This window comes from Gossypium hirsutum, chromosome A03 (assembly GCF_007990345.1).
Source record: "Gossypium hirsutum isolate 1008001.06 chromosome A03, Gossypium_hirsutum_v2.1, whole genome shotgun sequence".
In the NCBI taxonomy this organism is placed as follows: Eukaryota; Viridiplantae; Streptophyta; class Magnoliopsida; order Malvales; family Malvaceae; genus Gossypium; species Gossypium hirsutum.
In genome coordinates, this window is record NC_053426.1 from 35,590,962 (window position 1) to 35,613,719 (window position 22,758).

At 34.3% G+C, this 22,758-nt stretch overlaps 1 non-coding gene across 1 annotated transcript; it reads left to right on the forward strand.

Moving 5' to 3' along the window:
• Positions 1–13,627: 13,627 nt before the first annotated feature.
• On the forward strand, positions 13,628–13,734 carry LOC121225616 (small nucleolar RNA R71). The gene has a single exon (XR_005923470.1). It is a non-coding gene; the product is annotated as a small nucleolar RNA R71 (small nucleolar RNA).
• Positions 13,735–22,758: the final 9,024 nt, after the last annotated feature.

The window sequence follows — 22,758 nt, forward strand, 5'->3', positions numbered from 1 at the left end:
TTAAATCAGCCGGAAAGCAAAAATCTCGGATCATTAGGGGATATTTCTTACATACTTTTTCAACCAATACATAACGGCCCAAAGGATTCGACACCCGAATCACAAACTCAGTAGACTCAACAGGTAGAGTCTTACTGGATGCCAAAGTTTCACACACATATGAATGAGTAGAACCCGGATCAATCAAAGCAATAACATCAGTATCAAAAAGAGTGAAAGTATCGGTAATAACATCTGGCAAAGAAGCATCCTCGCGTGCGCATATAGCATAGGCTCTGGAAGGAGCACGAGCCTTAGAATGTACAGCAGTATCTTTGGTCCCTCTCTGATTTCCACTAGCATTACCCGTATGTCTAGGTGGTCTACCTCGTGTTGTAGTGTTACTAGGTCTCCCACTCGGATCAGTATTCTGTTCAGCTAATTTCGGACAGTCTCTGATAAAGTGATCAGCTGATCCACACTTGAAACAAGAGCGGTCATGAAATCTACAGCTTCCTGAATGCCATTTACTACAATGCTTGCACTCAGATATGTCCTGACGATCATTGCCAACACTAGCAACAGAGGTGGCTCGCGCACTCACAGGGGGTCTATCTCGGTCACGTCTGGAAAAATCTGAAGTATTCTTAGATCGGCCTGAGTCATCTCTAAATTTCTTCGATGAATGGTGAAAGAAGTTTCTCGAAGATCTTTCACGGAACTCTCTAGCTCCATCATCAGCTTTTCTTTTCTCTTTCCAGAGCTCTTCGGCTTTACAAGCTCACTCGACAAACACTACAAACTCTTTGATTTCCAAAATACCCACCAACAGTTGATGTCTTCATTCAACCCGTCCTCGAAGCGTTTACACATGATAGCCTCAGACGAAACATATTCCCGAGCATATCTACTAAGTCTGACAAACTTTCACTTGTAATCGATAACTGTCATAGAACCCTGCTTGAGCACGAGAAATTCCTTTCGTTTCTGATCGATGAATCTTTGACTAATATATTTCTTGCAGAACTCGATTTGAAAGAATTCCCAAGTAACCTGTTCTCTCGGCACAATTGAAACCAAGGAATTCCACCAACAGTAGGCAGAATCACGTAACAGAGATATAGCACATTTTAAGCACTCATCGGGTGTGCACGATAATTCATCAAACACACGAATGGTATTATCGAGCCAAAACTCATCCTGCTCAGCATTATCACTGTCAGTAGCCTTGAACTCAGTAGCCCCGTGCTTTCGGATTCTATCAACTGGGGGCTTGCTCAACCTCAATGGTTCAACTACAGGAGGTACCACAGGTATAGGGGTTGTATTAGTCGGGGGTGGAGGATGTGAAACATCCGGATTAGTCCGAATATACTGAGTAAACCAATCGTTCATCATAGCATATAAGGCTTGTTTAGCCTCATCATTTTGATTACTAGCATTCGGTTGAGAGTCCAACGGTGCTGTCCCTAGCGCGGGAGCAGGCGCTACGATCTCTACATCATCAGATACTGCTCGATCGGGATTAGAATTCATTACTACACGAAAAACATGTTTCAATTGTCTAAAATCATCACACTATCATATTAACACTTTATGGCATGTATAGCTAGACTCCCACACGCTACGTTAATCCTAGAATCGACCAAACCGTAGCTCTGATACCAATAAAATGTAACACTTCTATAACCCGTAACCGTTGCCAGAGAGGGTTATGAAGAGTTACCAATCCAAAACACTACATTTGTACATTCACATATACATAATTTCATTAGCAATTATATGTATAGTCAAACACAATCAAAGATCGAAATTCAGACTTATACCAACATTCAAAAGTTTCCATATTCACATGGCTTATATACAACAACATCTCAAAATATAATTAACTTGAGTCTATTCTATACATGCCATACTAGCTCCAAAATATAGTAATACCAAAAAGATAGATAGTGTGACGAGTTGCTGACTATCCCTTCCCGAGCAGGTGACTGAAATCAACAATCTATAAAACAGAGAAACATAACAAACGGAGTAAGCTTTCATAAGCTTAGTAAGTTTTAAGCAATGCAACAAATAAACTCAATTATCCAATTTCTCAAGAGGTCATTTTCTAGATATTTTACCATTTGGCCGAATATACATAAGCACATAATGCACAATTAGCATTCTAATATCACTTAATCTGAATTCATATGGCATAAATAAATCGAATATTTTCACATACTTTCACACCTTGACCGAATATATATCATGATCATAAATATAGATATAACATTTATTCACATATGTATCACATTATACACTTATGATTCAATTCAAATCATACTCACATATAAGTACATAATACGTACCTGGCCAACTTATCGTATTGAACGTATTCATTTGTCATTCTAAGACGAGGTATCTTAGTTTTAGACTTTTATAAAATCACCGGCATTCAGCGAACTAGGTTTTAAACCTGAATTCATTCACCGGTATTTTGCCTGCTAGGCTCGAAGCCCGATATCATTTCACCGGTATTATAGCCTGCTAGGCTCGAAGGCCTAAATAGTATCTCACCGGCATTATACCCTACTAGGCTCAAAGGCCCGAATAGTATCTCACCGGCATTATAGCCTGCTAGGCTCAAAGGCTCGAATAGTATCTCACCAGAATTATAGCCTGCTAGGCTCAAAGGCCCGAATAGTATATCACCAGCATTATAGCCTGCTAGGCTCAAAGGCCCGAATAGTATATCACCAGAATTTTAGCCTGCTAGGCTCAAAGGCCCGAATAGTACTGTACGATATTCAATTCAACAAGTTTTATATGACACAATCACACCAAATTAGGTACAAGCATCATTCGAATATATCATCCTACATTTTATTCACTTTTATTTCATTTCATCACTCACATTTATCATTTGATAGTTTACACATAACATCTTACTCATATTCATCTAACATTATCATTTGATCATAAAAGCCTATCACATTTTACTTCCATTACAATTGCCATTCGGCCATATACATATATGAAAAGTAAAACTTAATTCTCATAATCTGTCATGTCATTATCAAATATTATTTATATTTAACTACTTAAAACTTACCTCAAATATTTTCGAACAGTCTCGGATCGACTATTCAACTATTTTCTCTTTTCCTCTGTCCAACCTTGGTTCTCTATGCTCTTGAGCTAATTGAAACAAAATTTAATTTATTAAGGTCCCATCAAGCTAGCTTATAGTCGAATATTCATTGTATACTTAGCTCACATACACAAACACAAAACTCATAAGGCTTATCATATTTTCATATATATATCTTTACCATATAGCTGAATATATATAGCTCATCAATTAGGTATTTATTTACGTTTCCATTTTAACACATATTGATCAACTAGACCATGCATTAGCCATTGACACATTCGGTTATTAAAGCAATAACCTTTTAACATTCAAGCATTTTATACCAAAATTTCTCCCAAGGCCGAATTCATCTATAACCTTTAGTACATATACAAAGTTTATATTAATTTATATACACAACATTAACCTAGTATCAATTAACTAAGTACTTTAAAATTTTCTTTAACTAAGTAACTTATTCGGAAATAATAAGGGCAAATTTAACCGGAAATATTAAGAGCAAATTTAACCGGAAATATTAAGAGCAAATTTAACCGGAAATATTGAGAACAAATTAACAAGCTGAACTAAGCAAACATTTGATAATGACAATGGCAATTTAACAAACCTTAAATCCAACTTATAATTGTGCATATCACATTCAAAGCATCCACTCATTCTATCATTTTAAAGCACAAACATTTCTCAAATATTATCTAAGTTCACATTCGGCAATTTCACAAAGACACAAGTCGATTTTCCTATCATCTAAACTACCTATATGAACATTAAACTATCTCAAACATCACCCATTCACAATTATTCATTAAAACATAAAAACAACAACCATTCCCTTCAAAATCTTCCATAGCCTAATACTCAAATCACTACCCAATTCAAAATTTTGACATGGGCTAGGTAAGGGACTTAATAACTAGCTTAAAATATGCTACAATTTCAAAAACTAACATGAATTTCTTACCTTAATTCCAACTCAAAAGTGACCGAATGTAGTTTGAGTTTCTTTTCCTCTCCTAATTTCGGCTATGAAGAACAAAGATGAATAAGCTTTTTCCTTTACCTCATTTTTGTTCTTTTATTTATCTTTATTTTATGATAATAAAGCCATCAAATTTAATAATGCTAATTTAAAAGTCATATTTTATTTATCACCATCATTATGGCCGGCCACTACTCATTAAAGTGGGAAATTTACATGCAAATCCACCTATTTAACACCATAAATTATTTGGCCACTACAGAATTGACCTACCACATTTTCAAAAAATTTCACACAAGTCCTATTTAATAATTTCACTCACAAATGACAAAATCAAAGCATGAAATTTTCACACATGCACTTTCACATATAATAAGCACATAATATAACATCTAATTATTTTTATGACTTGGTTTTGTGGTCCCGAAACCACTTTTTGACTAGAGTCAAATTAGGGCTGTCACACACACGCCCATGCTTGAAGCCGTGTCCCTCACATGGTTGAGACAAACGCCCGTGTCTCTGCCCATGTGCTCAATTCTGAGCATTCTATTTCTCAAAATTTATGTGCAGGGGACACACGCCCGAAACCATGCCCATGGGACAGACCCTGTGTCACACACGGCCTAAACACACACCTGTGTGTCTACCCGTGTGGACAAAATAAAGGCTATTTACCAAGCCATTTGTCACCCTTATTTACCCCTACACACACAAGTTCAATGGCATAAATCATTGTATACCTAGGCAACCAAAGCATCTATGATCAAGGTTAGAACAAATCATTTTATTATCCCACATAACATACTTCCAACATCATATTCTACCAAACCAAATCAAACTAAGCTCACATCCACATGTACCAACAGAAATACTTTTATCATGCTTAATTCTCCATAAATTTCATAGCACACCAATGAGCAAATCTCAACTATTCAACATGATTGTGATGTGAATCGTGATAAGTTTTATAATTTATGAATGGCCGTTCTTGAAAACTAACTATTATCACGACAAAAGAAAGCGCACCTATTGAATAGTAGTATAGCTTATGGCAAGACCGGAATGTCGAACCCAAAGGAACTAAAAGTACTAGTATTAACTTTCTTTTTATTATCTAGCCTAAAAATAAAGGGATTTGTTTTATCTAAACTAATTACTAAACTAAGAATGCACAGAAAGTGAATTGGGGAAATAACTTTTGGGAAAACTGAATGATTTTGGACAATACCTAAGGAAAACCCCACCTAGACTTCACTTGTTATTTGACTCTGAATCAGACGATTTATTTATTTGACTTGATCCGTAGAAATCCCTAATTTATGTTATTATCTCTCTCGAGACTAACAACGTCTAACCCTAGGTTGATTAATTGAAATCTCTTTCTAATTAACTTCCTAGTGTTGCATTAACTCGATTTATGGATTCCCTTATTAGGTTTCACCCTAATTCGGCAAAATCTTGTCACCCTATCTCTAGGCGTGCAATCAACTCCACTCAATTATGCTAGACCTACTCTTAGACAGGGACTTTTGCTCTTTTGAATAAGCACATCAATACTTGAATCAATATCCTGGAATATTAAAGCAAGAATTAAGAACTCATAATTAAGAACAAGTCAAATATTTATCATATAATTCAGATAATAATAACAAGATCCATCTTAGGTTTCATTCCCCTTTGATATTTAGGGGGTTTAGTTCATATTTATGAAAGAAAACATCTCAAAAGAATAATGATAACAAAACATAAAGAAAACCTAAGAATTCTTGAAGGGAATTGGAGGGAGATCTTCAGTCTTGAAGGTGAATCTGGCTTCTGAGATGGATCAATTGGCTTTCTTCGAGTAATTCCTTGCCTCCTACTCCGTGTGTCTTTTTCGTACCTCCTGGGGTGTTTATATAGGCTTTAGAATGCTTCTAAAAGCCCTCAAGAGTGGCCTTTTCTGAATAGGACTAAACTTGGGCTCGACAGGGACACGCCCGTGTGACACGCCCGTGTTATATTTCTTCAATCCATGTTCAAGGATGTCAAATAGACACGGGCGTGTGGTCTACCCATGTAAGTCGTGCTCAATTCTGCTAAAAGGACACGGGCGTGTGGTTTGCCCGTGTACGGATGTAATATCCCGAATTAGGGCCTAATCGGAATAGTGGTTTTGTGACCAGAAATTTGAGATAGAAATAATTATTTTATGATTATTTTGAGGTCTATGATATGATTGCATGATTGTGTGAAAATTTCGTGAAGAAATTCTATGCATAAAGTGCTTAATTTGAAGTTAGGGACTAAATTGAATAAGTTGCAAAACTTGCATTCTAGAAGTTTCTAGTATGAAATTGCTTTGAAATATTAATTAGGAGGTCTTAAATAGAAATTTGACCAATTTCAAAGTTTATGGAAAAATATTGGACATGAATGGAATTTTTGGAAAGTTTAGTAGTAAGGGCATTTTGGTCATTTAAGGGTAAAATGAATTAAAATACAAAATTAAAAGCCAATTTTGCTCATCTTCTTCACCATGGACGTGTATACCAAGGGATACTCCATGTATAAGGTTTCCAAACTTCCAAGCTCGATTGTAAGTCTGTTCTAGCCTCGTTTTTAATGATTTTTACGTTTTTGGAGTCTCGGTAACTTGATTTAGCTTATGCTAAGAATAATTCAACCTAGGGTTCATATTTGGAAAAATACCCATAGGTGAAATTTGTGTATTTTGGTGTTTTATGATAAAATATGAGGTTTTAAATTATGTTAGACAACTTGTGCTACTCGGTTTTAAGTGAAAACGAGCAAAAGGGCTTAATCGGTAAAAATACCTAATAGTCATAAGTACATGTTAGAGTGAGAATTTGATGTTTCCATATAAGGGAAAAATGATCAGCATGTCATAAAACATAAGAAAATAGGATGAAGTTTAATTTCCGAACCTTGGGGCAAAAGTGCAAATATGCAAAAGTTTAGGGGTCAAAATGAAAAATTTTAAAAATATGATTTTTGGACCCGTATGAATAGTGTGACTAATTATTAGGCTAAATGTGATATTATAGATGAAGGAAATTGAGATTCAGGCTTAAATCGGGAAAATACAAGGTTATGACTAAAATGGTAAATTGTTGTTTCTGGATCGAGGTAAGTTCGTATGATAATAATAATGCAATGTTATGTTTGAATTATATTTCTTACTATTATTGCATATATTTTATGATTTAATATATTGGAAAAGTTGATGGAATGGTGTTTATGATGTGGAAATATGACATGAAAGAATGTTACATGAAATGCAAGAAAATGAAGATACATGATAAGTGATATATGAAATATGTGATATATGTTATGTAAATTCTTAAAATCTGATTTGATATTTGTGTTGTGTCTTATTATACTATAAATGGACAATTGGTACCATGGATAGTGAGATCGACACTTCGAGTAAATTCGTACATAAATAATCTATCGATTCTTTTTATGTTATTATATTTTGATATCATATGAAATGTGGCTGCCTATCAAATGGTTATTTGATGTAAATTATGAATTTAAATTGATTACGGACAATTTAGTAAAATGTTGAAAAGTGAGGAATTTCCCGATTGAACCTTCAGAATAAAAACGATACGAATGATCTATTGTGAGGTCGCATGTGTAGTACTAAGTGCAGGCTACTACGTGTATTAGATGGTTAGGTCACGTGTGTAGTACTAAGTGCAGGCTACTACGTGTACTGGATAATTGGTCACGTGTGTAGTACTAAGTGCAAGCTACTACGTGTACCGGATAATTGGTCGCATGTGTAGTACTATGTGCAGGCTACTATGCGTACCAGATAGCTTTGGCTACAAGTGTGAAAATATGTGCAGGCAATTGAGTATCAGTTATTATTCCGAAGAGTTCAACGGGAAAATCGATTAAGTAAAAATACAATTGAACATGATTATATTATGAATAAGTGTAGGTATATGTTTATGAAAAATTATGAGCAATGTGCTCGATAATTGGGTGAATTTCGATAAGACAAAATGGATTAAGTGGAATTATGTAAGAATGAATTTTAGTGGTAAAATAGTGTTGGATAGCAGCAGTTGCATGAATTTTAAAATTCACTAAAAATTGTGGAAGTTGAATAAAAATGAAAATGATATATGAAAATAAAGCTTAATGAGTGTATTTTCACATGAAAGAAATAGAAGAAGCAAAAGAATTCTATATTATGTGATATTTGAATTCTTGTGAAACAGGGTCTGAATGAATTCGAGATTCCCTGTTCTGAATTTAGAAATTCACCATAAATTTTTAAAACATTATTAAGAGTCATACCTTACATGGATGGATTCCTTATTGAGTCTATTTTTAAGGGAAACAAATTTCATGGTCGTTGGAAGTCTTTACAGGGAGAAATTTGGTTCGTAGTGCACAGAGGTTAGAGTAATCGTACTCTGAAATAGGGGAGAATTTAATTAATAAACTGTATTAATTGGATAAACCAAAAATTCTGGAAATTTTGTGGGAGAAATATATATGAATATAGTTTCAAGGAAAATTAACAAAACTAAATTTGGAGTTTTTTAGCTTCAGATATGAATGATTTAGTAATTGTAACTCGATAACACATCTTAACCTGAATATGTGTAATTGTACAATTATAGTGTTTTATCTTGAAAAGCATGGTAGTAATTGCTTATTATTTTCATATGAACTTAGTAAGCGTAAAGCTTACCCATCCTCTCCATTTCTTTAGTATTGGCAGGTCGGCTCAGGGTTGGAGATCGTCGGAGGCAAAATCACACTATCAAACTATCATTTTTGAGAAAATTAATTCAAATATTAGAAATATCAAGTGAGTGGCATGTATAGGAAGTTGGTTTGTGATATGTATTTTTATTATGATTTTGACCTTACGTATCAGTCTGCATTGAGTTATCGTATATGATCATGAGATGTGGTCCTTATCCATTATGGTTTATAAGTTTAATTAATCGTGCCATGTCCTACGTTTTGATGTGATGATATAGTTAGCTTTGTTTGTTATGCATGTGTTCGAAAAGTTTTGAATTAAATGAAATTTTATGGCCCCGTTTTCGTCTATGTGTATTGTTAAGTCTGGTAATGCCTCGTACTCTGTTCCGGCCTTGGATACGGGTAAGGGGTGTTACAACGGAAGTACAGGCCGTGTTGATTTCTCATGTTGGTCTATTTTCTTTGTTTTTGGTCTGTTTCTCACTCTTTTTACTCTCCTATGCTCACCTAACTATAAAACATGAAATTAAAGGATTAGGAGCATCGAATTCACCAAATCTAAGGAGAAATCATCCATAAATGTACTAAGCATGGGATAAAAATATGTATAAATTGCAGTTTATGAAATACCCCCACACTTAAGCGTTTGCTTGTCCTCAAGCAAAATCCTTAACTCACAATTAAGAATTCATTTTTCTTAACTTATAATTTGTATAAATAATGTATCAAAATAATCCATAAGTAATCATACATTGAGAATTCAACTAGAAGAATATCAAAGTTTCAAACATTCCGAGTTGAGCATTTTATCACGAAAACCTAGGTGTCTCCCCTCATCTAAGTGATTACCTTTGATTCAAAATATCACAGAGTTTTAACATTCTCACTAAGGATTCACTCAAATCACTCGAAGTGTTTAAGGATAACAAATGAAGCACTCATTAGTCAATATGAAAAGTTATTACCATAGGCTTGCGTGAAAATCAAATCTTCACCACTACAAATTGAGATGATACATCAATCAAAAGGTCTTTAGATTGTTGTAACGTGGCTTTGGTTAGGGGGTGTGGTCACAAGCTAACAGAAAAGGTTAGAATCGAGATTGAATTGAAAAATTACCTAGCTAGAAAAATAATTAATCATCAATTGAATACAAGTAAGCTTCTTTTCAAAATATGGGATTAAACACTTAAGTTCAAAAACAACGAATTACTACTAATATGTATGTATGTATTGTATTTTTTTAAGAACAACTCAAGTAACATAGGCTAACTATCAAAAATAAAACATAGCTAAGCAATTTATTCAAATCAAACCTCGACAAAAATAGGGATCAAATTAATTTATGAGATTTCAACAATAGTGGGTTATGGGTTAATATTAAGGGTAAATTAATGAATGGGTTATTGGGCTCAAGGGGGTTCACTAAAGGTTAATTGGGAAGGTAGGCTTTTATGGAGTGAGTGGGTTAAACCTAAATGCCTTTATCATTTTGACATGTCAAATCAAAGGTGTGGTCTTGACATGCATAATCAAGCAAGTTCTAGAATAACAATTCAATATTGACGCACTCAAAGCAATAATAAAGGTGAGCATGAAAGAAATAATAGATGCTCTAAAGGCTCATGATCTCACAAAAAATTATGGCTTTATGATGTTTAAACCTTTTAATTTTAACTCAAGATAATACCGAAACTTGGAGAAACAACCTAAAAATTTTTAACCCTAAAAAATAAACTTATCATGCTTGATTCTCTAATACCTTAAAGTTTAAACAATCAATGCACAAATGCCTATGATTTAATTCAAGACATATCAATACAAATCATAAATTAATAAAAATTCATTCTAATAATGATATGAGAAGATCACATGAGAACAAGACAAAATTTAGGGATTTTCTGATAATGATATAAATGACCCCCCACACTCAAGATGTACATTGTCCTCAATGTACAAAGATGTATAATAGTAATATAAGGATAATATCAAAAGAGAGGGAGGGAAGTGAAACTGCCCTGAAATTGTGAACTATATCCTTGGATTAGCGAGAGAGAGAATTGAAGAAAAAGCTAAAAGGAAGGCATGATTTGATGGATAAATGAGAATACACCACTGTGAAGGAGAATTAAGGGAATAATTCGATGATAACCATAAAGGTAGGTGGAATATAAGACGGAGGTCTTCAAAATTCAATTAGAGACAATGGAATAGAAATAGAAACAAAGATAAAAATAAAAATAATAGTAAAACATGCACGCCTGTGTTCCTCGGGGCGTGTTGGTGCACATGGCTGTGTCATTTTGACAGTTTCAACCACGGATGGTGGGCACGGGCGTGTTGCACGCCTATGTTAATTTCTCAGTTTTATCCACGAGAGGTGGGCACGGGTGTGCCAATTGCCCGTGTTAATTCGTTCGCTTCTTCCACGCTAGTGTTTATGTGCCCACTCCCATGCTAATTTATCAGTTTTGACCACAGTTTATAGACACGGACATGTTATGCGCCCGTGTTAATTTGGCAGGACTGCCCACGGCTATGTCGCACGGTCGTGGCAATGTATCGAATCCCGTGTTTTAGAAAAAATTTTGCTCTGCTTTCACACTGTCGTATCGCACGGTCGTGTCTCTGCCTGTGGTATGAGCATGACCTAAGGCACGCCCGTGGGTTAGGCCGTGTTTTCCCTTATCAAATGTCAACATTTACTGCAGTTAGACTATGAATAGTTAAAGAAAAATTAAACCCTATTTAGTGAGGTTAGTACTTGGGTTGCCTCCCAAGAAGCGCTTATCTAGAGTCTAAGCTCAACTCACCTCTTTGTTGCATGGTCATGGTGGTGCGAGGAGTTTACACTCCTCATTCCTACTATGAAACTCAAAATAAGGCTTTAGAAGAGTACTATTTACCTTAAAAGTGCCGAATTTGGGATGAATTAACTCGACTGTGCTGTATGGAAAATGCTAAATACCGTAAGAGGGATTTTTCCATTAGGTTTAGAGGTGGCAATCCGAGGGTCTGCTGCATCTAATAGTACTTTGTCTCCAACCTTAAGTTGATTTGGTGAAATATTGAACTCGTCATGGCATGATTTTGGTTTATCGTGTGATCTCAGTTTTTGTGTCCGCCATTCATCTAGTTCCTTGACCTGTAGCCTTCATTCTTCATAGATGAGTCCTTTATTGTTACTCGAACATGGCTCAGGTGTGTTCTTTGAATGTGTTTCCTACAAAGAAGGTTTCACCACATGATCAGTATTAGTAGTACGATTTATATAATCACCCTCGATATTTGATGTGTTACTTGAATTACGAGCTTGAAGAGTGATTGTTTCCTCACCCACTCGAAGTGTGAGTTCACCTATACCAACATCAATTATAGTTCTAGCAATTGCTAAAAAGGGCCTTCCTAAAATTAAAGGCACGTCACTATCCTTTTCTATGTCTAGAACAACAAAATCATCTGGGAATATGAATTTGTCAATTTTAACGAGTACATCTTCAATAATACCCCTAGGAAATCTGATTGTTTTGTCTGCTAACAGAATGCTCATCCTAGTTTGTTTGGGTTTCCCAAGACCTAGTTATTTAAACATTTTATAAGGCATGACATTGATACTAGCCCCTAAATCAGCCAAAGCATTATTAACATCTAAGCTACCAATTAAACAAGGAATCGAAAAACTCCTAGATCTTTTAATTTGTTGGCCAGCTTATTCTGTAGTATGGCTAAGCAAACTGCATTTAACTCCACATGCAATGTCTCATCCAACTTCTGCTTATTTGTTAAAAGCTCCTTTAAGAATTTGACTGCGTTTGGCATCTACAAAAGAGCTTCAATAAACGGTAAGTTAATATGTAATTTTTTTAATAATTTAAGGATTTTACCGAATTATTCATCTGTGCGGTATTTCCTTGTCACATTGGGGTATAGCACCCGTGGTTTGTACTCTTTACTTACCGGTTGTTGCTCATTGTGGACTACCTCACCTTTACCTTCACTTACCACCATTCCTTGCCTTGGTTCTGGTTCAGGTTCAACTAAACCTTCCTCGCCTTGAATGGTAATTGCATCGAATTGTTCCCTTGGGTTAGATTCAGTATTACTTGGCAAGCTACCTTGTGGTCATTCAGAAATTAGTTTGGTGAGCTGTCGTATCTGAGTTTCGAGCCCTTGGATCGTTGCTTTTTGATTCTTAAGTGTTGTTTTGGTGTTCTGAAAGTGAGTTTCTGACACCGCGATAAACTTTGTTAGCATCTCCTCAAGGTTAGGCTTCTTTTCTTGTTGGTAAGGTGGTTGTTGAAAACCCAAAGGATGTTGTGGCCTTTGACTCTCTTGACCACCCCACGAGAAGTTGGGATGGTTCCTCCAACCTGCATTATATGTGTTACTATATGGGTTATTTTGAGATCTAGAATTATTTTTACCCATATATTGGACTTGCTCCTCCTCGGTGCTAGGATTGAAAGGTTGATATTTTGTGTGCGCTCCTCCGCCATTAGAATCGCATCTCATCACTGGATGTACCTGAGTAGAACCACATAAATCGTCAATCTTTTTATTTAAAAGTTCTACATAGCATAGTAATCGCATCGAGGTTGAAAACACCGGCTGCTTTTGTCAACTTTGTTCTCATGACTTGCCACTGATAGTTATTCAGTGACATCTCTTCAATAAATTTGTAAGCCACTTCAGGTGTTTTGTTATTGATAGTCCCACCAGCAGTTGCATCAATAAGTTGCCTTGTTGAGGGGTTCACACTGTTGTAAAACGTTTGAACTTGCAACCATAAAGGTAACCCATGGTGAGGGCACCTTCTCAATAGATCCTTGTATCTCTCGCATGCATCATAGAGTGTCTCTAGATCCATCTGCACAAAAAAAGAGATATCATTCCTCAACTTAGCCGTTTTAGCCGGCAGAAAATATTTAAGTAAAAATTTTTCGGTTATTTGTTCCCAAGTAGTGATTGGCCCTCGTGGTAACGAGTTCAACCACTATTTAGCTTTGTTCCTCAATGAAAAGGGAAAAAACCGAAGGCGAATGGCATCATCAGAAATGCCATTGATTTTAAAAGTGTCACAAAACTCCAGAAAATTCGCCAAGTGATTGTTTGGATCCTCATCCTGCAAACCATCAAACTGAACAAACTGTTGTATCATTTGAATTGTGTTAGGTTTCAGTTCAAAATTATTTGCAGCAATAGCAGGTCTAACTATACTTGACTCAGTTCCTGTTAAATTCAGTTTAGCATAATCATACATAGTGTGTGGAGTAGGTTTCTGATTTACTAGATCAGCAGCAATCTCAGGAGGTAGTGGATTTTCCTGATTTTTAGCCATCTCCTCGATGGTGGTGTGAATTTCGTCCTCTTGCTCTTCCTCTGTGTATCTTAGGCTTCGCCTTATTTCTCTTCAGTTTCTGTGAGCTGTGCGATCGATCTCACTATCAAAAAGTAATGGCCCCGATGGGTTTCTTCTAGTTATACACTATAAAAACCTGCCAAAAGCGAATAAATGAAAAATTAGAAAAGAAAATAAAAATTTAAATTGCAATAAAAATAAAATGGCTAAAGTAATAAAAATCGAGTGTTCCTAATATCTTAGTCCGCTGGCAACGGTGCCAAAAACTTGATCGTGATGTGAATCGTGATAAGTTTTATAATTTATGAATGACCATTCTTGAAAACTAACTATTATGACAACAAAGGCAAGCGCACCTATTGAACAGTAGTATAGCTTATGGCAAGACCGGAATGTCAAACTCAAAGGAACTAAAAGTACTAGTATTAACTATATTTTTATTATCTAGCCTAAAAATAAAGGAATTTGTTTTATCTAAACTAATTACTAAACTAAGAATGCACAGAAAGTGAATTGGGAAAATAACTTTTGGGAAAACTAAATGATTTTGGACAATACCTAAGGAAAAAATCCACCTAGACTTCACTTGTTATTTGACTCTGAATCAGAAGATTTATTCATTTGACTTGATCCGTAGAAATCCCTAATTTATATTATTATCTCTCTCGAGACTAACAACGTCTAACCCTAGCTTGATTAATTGAAATCTCTTTCTAATTAACTTCCTAGTGTTGCATTAACTCGATCTATGGATTCCCTTTTTAGGTTTCACCCTAATCTGGCAAAATCTTGTCACCCTATCTCTAGGCGTGCAATCAACTCCGCTCAATTATACTAGATCTACACTTAGACAGGGACTTTTGCTCCTCTGAATAAGCACATCAATACTTGAATCATTATCCTGGAATATTAAAGCAAGAATTAAGAACTCATAATTAAGAACAAGTCAAATATTTATCATATAATTCAGATAATAATAACAAGATCCGTCTTAGGTTTCATTCCCCTTAGGTATTTAGGGGGTTTAGTTCATATTTATGAAAGAAAACATCTCAAAACAATAATGATAACAAAACATAAAGAAAACCCAAGAACTCTTGAAGAGAATTGAAGGGAGATCTTCAGTCTTGGAGGTGAATCTGGCTTCTGACATGGATCAATTGGCTTTCTTCAAGTACTTCCTCGCCTCCTACTCCGTGTGTCTTTTTGGAACCTCCTCGGGTGTTTATATAGGCTTAGAATTCTTCTAAAAGCCCTCAAGAGTGGCCTTTTCCGAATAGGACTAAACTTGGGCTCGACAGGGACACGCCCGTGTGACACGCCTGTGTTAGATTTCTTCAATACATGTTCAAGGCTGTTAAATAGACATTGGAGTGTGGTCTACCCGTGTAAGTCGTGCTCGATTCTGCTAAAAGGACACGGGCGTGTGGTTTACCCGTGTACGGAAGTCCAGGCCGTGTTGATTTCACATGTTGGTCTATTTTCTCCATTTTCGGCCTGTTTCTCACTTTTTTTACTCTCATATGCTCACCTAAGTATAAAATATGTAATTAAAGGATTAGGAGCATCAAATTCACCCAATCTAAGGAGAAATCATCCATAAATGTGCTAAGCATGGGATAAAAATATGTATAAATTTTGGTTTATCACAACAACAAACCATTAAGTCACATTCAACCGTTCACCAAGCATTTATAAACCACTTCACACAAGAGATAATTAGACATGCATACATATATATACATATATATAAGCTTACAACCAATTCAACCAAAATTAGCCAAGTTACATGGCCAAATACCACATCAAGCCTTTGACAATTACAGGCCAATACATTTGGCCAAATTCACAATGAAACATATAACAAAATGACCAAGTCCCTATACATGCCATATTCTCAAAATGTTAAGATCATCGATACCCAAAATGACAGTTGACAATGTGATACGAACTCCGATGAACTCCAATCCAAGCTAGCTTGGTGACACTATAAAACATGGAAAGTAAAACGGAGTAAGCTATATACCTTAATAAGCTCGTATGAAAGAAATAAGCAAACCTTACCATACAATAACATGCAAGTAATATAACTTAAGGCAATGAAATTTTCCATAATCTCATGATCAAAAATCACTACCATCACAAACTTACCTTAAAATCGTCATATCACGAATTAATAATCATAAGCTTTAAGTACATACTTGTATCATCTCGAAATAATTTCATACACATTCTCATCCTTTTAATACCCAATGAGCCACTCGAAATAATAAATTCAGATACTCAAGAAACCTTGCACATAAGGTGCCACATGTGTAAACATTGCTACCTCTATCTCATATCACATAAATGCTAACTCTCAAGCCAACAACGGGCCTGCTCACAGTAGTTGTTAGTCAAGACGTAGCTACACGGTGCTGCTCACACAAGCTGTCAAGAAACCGTAACATATGCTGGTATACTTAGCCACCGGTAGGACGTACAGGACTAGCACCCGGATCACATAACACAAAACCTTAGTGACATGTATCCTAATCTATTCCTAAGGTTCGATTGGGATTTCTCGCTTGCCAAATTGTTGTCAAATCTGTCCGTAAGGTCAATTACACAATTCATGCATAAATTAAAGTATTTAAAATACATTTAAAGTAAAGCTTATTTAACATGCAAACTTACCTCGGTTACAAAAATGACCAAAGAGATCTATTCGTTAACTACATTGGTTTTCCCTCGATCTAGACCCGAACTTCATTTTTCTTGATCTATAATACCACATTTAACTTATTTAATCATCACATTATTCAATTCAGCCCAAAAACACAATACGACAAAATTTACATTTTTGCCCCTAATTTTTCAACATTTTACAACTTAGTCCCTAGGCTCATAAAAATGAATTTCTTTCAATTATTTACAATCAAAGCCTAGTTGAATGTTGTTTGTACTTGTAACAGCCCATATTTGTCATTTATTCACTCTTTTCTACACATTTTATAGACTTTTACAAATAAGTCCCTATTTAACGATTTTTTTTATCGAAAATCACTTTACAACGTTGTTTAACTAACAACGAACATGCATTTCCTACCATCAAACATCAAAATACAAACATATTTAACATGGGTAAAATTTTAGACTTAATTTTCTTTCAAATTATTCCTTGAAATAGATAAATCAACTTACAATGATCTCTAAAATGTAAAAATCATTAAAAACAGGACAAGAACGGACTTACAATTGAGCTTGAAAGCTTGGTCAAAACCCTAGTTATGATTTCCCCCAAAATTTCAGCTATAAGGGACTAAATTGAAGAAGATGACATCTTTTATTTAGTTATTTTGGCTTTATTTACCAAATTACCTATTTACCCCTCACTTAGACTTTGAAATTTTACCTACTCCATGTCCATTTTTGTCCATCCTAAAGTATAATGGTCTCATTACCATTTAAATACCTCTAATTTAGAATTTCATAACAATGTACTACCTTTAGCCTATAGAACTCAAATTTTGCAACCATTGCAATTTAGTCCTTGTCAAATTGGGCAATCAATCGATAAAATTTCTTAACGAAATTTTCACACAATTATTCTATCATGCTGTAGACCTTAAAAAAATAAAAAAATTCTACTTCGGATTCATGGTCCTGAAACCACAGTTCTGATCTGACCCAAAAACAGGCTGTTACATTCTATTTTCCACTTTTTCGATCATTTGTTTTTGGAAAATATTTTTTGATATTCTAAGAGAGTTCCAATAACTAGTATGTGAAGTTTTAGATCATTTGGAAAATGTTTACCCAATAAAAAAATATTTATTCTGAAAATTTTTTGGGTAAAGAACTATTGAGATGCTGTTTTGTTGGAACCAGTTTATAAAAACACAAAGAACACACAAAATGCCAAGGAAATTAATACCAAATGATAAGGACACGTGCAAAACAAGATCGCAAGTTTGCTAAAGGCACGAATTTGACTTAGGGATTTAGAAAACTGGAAAGAAAGTTGGAGTTCAACTCAACCTGAGATGCAAACAATCTAAGTGAGAGTTGAAAGGGCATAAAAAAATCAAGTAATAAAAGAAAAAAGAGTCTGAATCAAGAATTAGGGTTTTGAAGAATCAAATTCCTTGAAGGAAACACTTGTTCTCGATGAATTCCAAACAAAATAAACCTGCCAATTAAGTGACAACAAACGGTTAAAACAAATTTGAAGAGTAAAGACTAAAACTGAATGAAATTAAAACAAAAAATCAAAACAAGGTTTGGCCATCCAAGAATAATAATAGCAACCTAGTATTTGAAGTGATTTGGGTCGTTTTTGACAAAGGAGCTGTTGAATTGAAATCTAAACAAAAGAAACAAAAAAAATTAGAGATTGAATGAAAAAGAAACCAAATGTCAAGAAAAGATAGGGTTAGACAAAATGAGTCCAAGAATGTGTAGAATAAGGCGTCTTGGAATAGAAAAAAACATTCTTGAACTCTAAAGAAGTCTCCAACCAGATCTGGAACAAAAATAACAAAACCTTTTAGTAGAATGAAGAATTAAGCCTAAAGCAAATTGTTGTGTGACAAAAGATTTCAAATAGCAAGAAAAGTAAAACAAAAAAAACTCCTATTTTTAGATGAATCTTTATGAGAGAAGATATGAGAACACCACTCTTGATTGAAACAAGACTTGTAATTAAGTAAAATCAAATATTAGCTTCGAGGTAATAAGATAGAATAGAAAAAATAAGAAAAAATAAAAAAAAGAGAGATGAAAAAGATTAGAGTGGCGTGTAAGTCCTAAGGAGCTTTGGAAACAAGATGAATCCACAATCCTCTTCAAACAACTCTAACTTCCCCTCCAAGAATTATTCCATGGCAAGAAAAAGCTTGAAGATGATTCATACAATCTAAAAGATTGTTAAATCTCTTCTAAAAGTAAACTAAAGAGAAATTATTTTAAAGAAAATTTAAAGAGAATTTTATTAATTCAAAAGTGAATATGAATGAATCAATTAAAGGGGGAGCACACCCTGCTTAAAGCTTCCTTAACTAGTCTCCTAGTCCTAATAGGATTTGAATTGTGCCAACTAAGCATGATAACTCAACATGGAAACTAATCAAATAACTAACTTATCTAACTATTAACATGTGAAAATAAATTTAAGGAATTGAATGGAAAAGTCATCTAATAGTCTAAATGGGCTCATTGGGTCTAGTTTTTACATGTTGATCCACTAATTAATTTAAATTAGTTAGAAAATTTAAAATGTTTACAAATTGGGTCATTTTGAGAATTTGGTCGGATAGTTAACTAAGTCCTCCAAATTTCATAATGGACATCCCATTAGGTTGGTTTTCAAGGACTTGGGCCTGTGATCCATTTGCTCCCAAAATTGACTTGTTTAAGCTCGTACATGTAATTTGTCATGCATTAACTTCAATATCCAGTTTCTTGGACCAAGAATTCCTAGATTTGAAATCTTGATTTTCTTGATTCTTAAGATCTCCCAAAAGCGCATAATTGGAACAAGATCCAATTTCTTGATCTTCATCAAGTCAAGTGAATATTGATTTTCTTTTCCCCTCGTATGCACGTCTAGGACCTTTGTAATTAAGTCTTGTATGGTCTCATTCAATCTTGCTTTGATTTTTTTGGCCTTTGACCTCATTATTAAGCCTTCAGGTAATGCAAGCCCATCACGTCCATGTGCTTGAAATTGGGCCTTGAGACTCGCATTTGGATTATTAAATATTTACCCTAGTTAATATTTATATACATTTAAAATGTATTTTTCATTGCCAATGAGGCATTGGCTTAGTTGCCTAAGGCGGAGGCCTTAGGTCTTGAGTTCCCAGATTCAAGACCTACCATGCACAATTATATGCGTAGGCCTCTAAGTTCCATCATGTATGAGAGTTTTAGTCTAGTTAGTCCTTAGTTCGTTCGTGCTAATAGTTTGATTCTACTTTGTGGTTGCTCAGACAGTCTGTTTGTAATAGTTTGATATTTGTGGTTACTTGGACTTGTATTTGTAATTTATTGTACTTGTTACACTTCAAGTCAATATGACATTCAGTGTCAAAGATTATAGAACAAAGTTATTAAGTTTTTAGTTTGCAAATTCAAGACGTTCAAAGCTATTTCATGAAAAAAAAGTAATTTGTAGAAGAAAGTGGAAGGAGGGCTTCAAAAGGTGCAAGCGATACAAATAGAGAAAGTCAAGCAATAGTGATTTTAACATCCCAGTGAATTAAATGAAAATGTTTCAATAGTTTAGTGATCATTTTGTAAGTTTTTGAAGTTGAGTGTCCAAAATGTAAACTTAGTACAATCTAGTGACCTTAAATGTAATTGATCCATTCTTTTTATTGATTTTTCAAACATATGGATGGCAACGGGTTGGATTTCTATAAATGTTGGATTATCTAAATCTGAATATGCAAATTATTTGACCTTTAAAATCCAAATCTAAAACAAGAATTAATTATCATTATCCAATGAATATCAAAATTTGCATTCATTATTCAGATAATAGATTTGAATATCCAACTGTGTATTGGTTACAAAATGTTAAAGTAATATTTATTTGATAAATTTTTTGATATAAAGATGATGTTTTTGAATAAAACATGATGAGTTTTAAAATAAAATTTATTTCAAAATATTTCTAAGAAATAAAATTTTAAATCTACTCTTCAAACACTTAGAAAATATTTTAACAAGTTCAAATTGAGTAACAAATATTTCAAACATTTTTTAACAAGTGAAAATTGGTCCCTAACCCAAAGTATCGATACTTATACCAAGTATCGATACAAATTTGAGCTTTTAAGTTTAGAAAAATCGAGCAAAACTAAAAAGCATTGATACCTTTAACAAAGTATTGATAATTTGCAAAAGTTTTCAATACCCCTGCCTGGTATCCATACCAATTTGAACTTAAACATTTTGGAAAATTGAACAAAAATCAATAGTATCAGTACCCATAAAAAAGTATCGATACCTTTCAAAATTTATCGATACCCTGCTTGGTATCAATAATGTTTTAGGGTTCGATGTTTTGAAAATTTTTTAAAAAAATTACCTAAGTATCGATACCCTCTTCAAGGTATCGATACCTTATAGAAAGTATTGATACATCCTCTATTGTACCAATACTATAGGCTTTAATGATCACTAAATTGAGACATTAAATGGCCAAAGTATCAATAACCCTTCAAATGTATCTATGCCTTTTGTTGTAGGAGTTATTAATGCTCTGGTTTTTAGACATCCAATGGCTCTATTCAATTTTCCAACAACTGAAACAATTTGAAATCAATTAGGAGCTATAAAGATCAGCTTCCAAAGTTTCTACAACAAGAGAGATTACAAAAGATCAAGAGCTATCAAGAAAGATAAAAAAACTCATATATGAAACTTTTGTACTTAAATTCTTTATCTTTTTTTCTTGTAAAGGCTTGTGAGCATTTATTGTATTTTTTAAGCTCAAGTGTTTTTCATTAGGTGTGTGCTTAACTTGTAACCATTCAAATCTTGTAAGGATAATTTCTTTTTTAGCTCATTTGTTTACTTTTTGAGAGGGTTTAAATCTTAATATTTGGATAGAAATCTTAAGGGAGTTGTAAGGTTAAAACTTGTCATCAAAGGTTGATCAAATTAGTAAATTTGGGAAAATCCTTAGTGGTATAAAACTAAGGTAGTGGAGTAGGCAATTCTGGTTGAACCACTCTAAATTCTTGTGTTCAATATCTCATCCTTTTATTCTTGCTTCCACAATTTTTTAAGAAGGCCAATTCACCCCCTCTTGGCTATTACGGTTGATTGATCGAGCTAATAATTGGTGTCGGAGCTAGAGTCTAAAGACGGTTTAACAAGTGAGAGAAGATCTTTAGATTGCTCAAGCAATCATCAATATATTGTATAAAGGATGACATCCACTTCCAAGTTAGTTTTCTATAGAGAATCTCAATCTATTTTAAAGCCCCCATAGTTTAATGAAGTAAACTACTCTTATTGGAAGACAAGGATGATGCTCTTCATTCAACCCAATGATCTTGCGGCTTGGGATATCATCATGGATGGTCCCTTCATTTCTTAAAAGCAAGAAGGAGAGATATTGGTGCCAAAAAAGAAGAAAGAGTGGAATGAAGACGATAGAAGAAGTACTAAACTAAATGCCAAGGGCATGCACATACTATTTTGTGCCTTTGATCCAATTGAGTATAGTAGGGTATCATCTTGTTTCTGTAACAACTAGTTTTTGGGTCAAATCGGAACAGTGGTTTCGAGACCACAAATCCAAAGTATAAATATTTATCTTATTGTTTCTTTAAGGTCTACAGCATGATAGAATAATTTTGTGAAAATTTCGTTAAGAAATTTTATCGATTGAGTGCTCAATTTGACTAGAAGGGCTAAATTGCAATAGGTGCAAAACTTGAATTCTATAAGTTAAAGGTGTCTAATTGCTATGAAATTTTAAATTGAAGGTCCTTAAATGGTAATTAGACCATTATACTTTAGGATGGACAAAAATGGACATGGTTAGGTGAAATTTCAAAGTTATACATT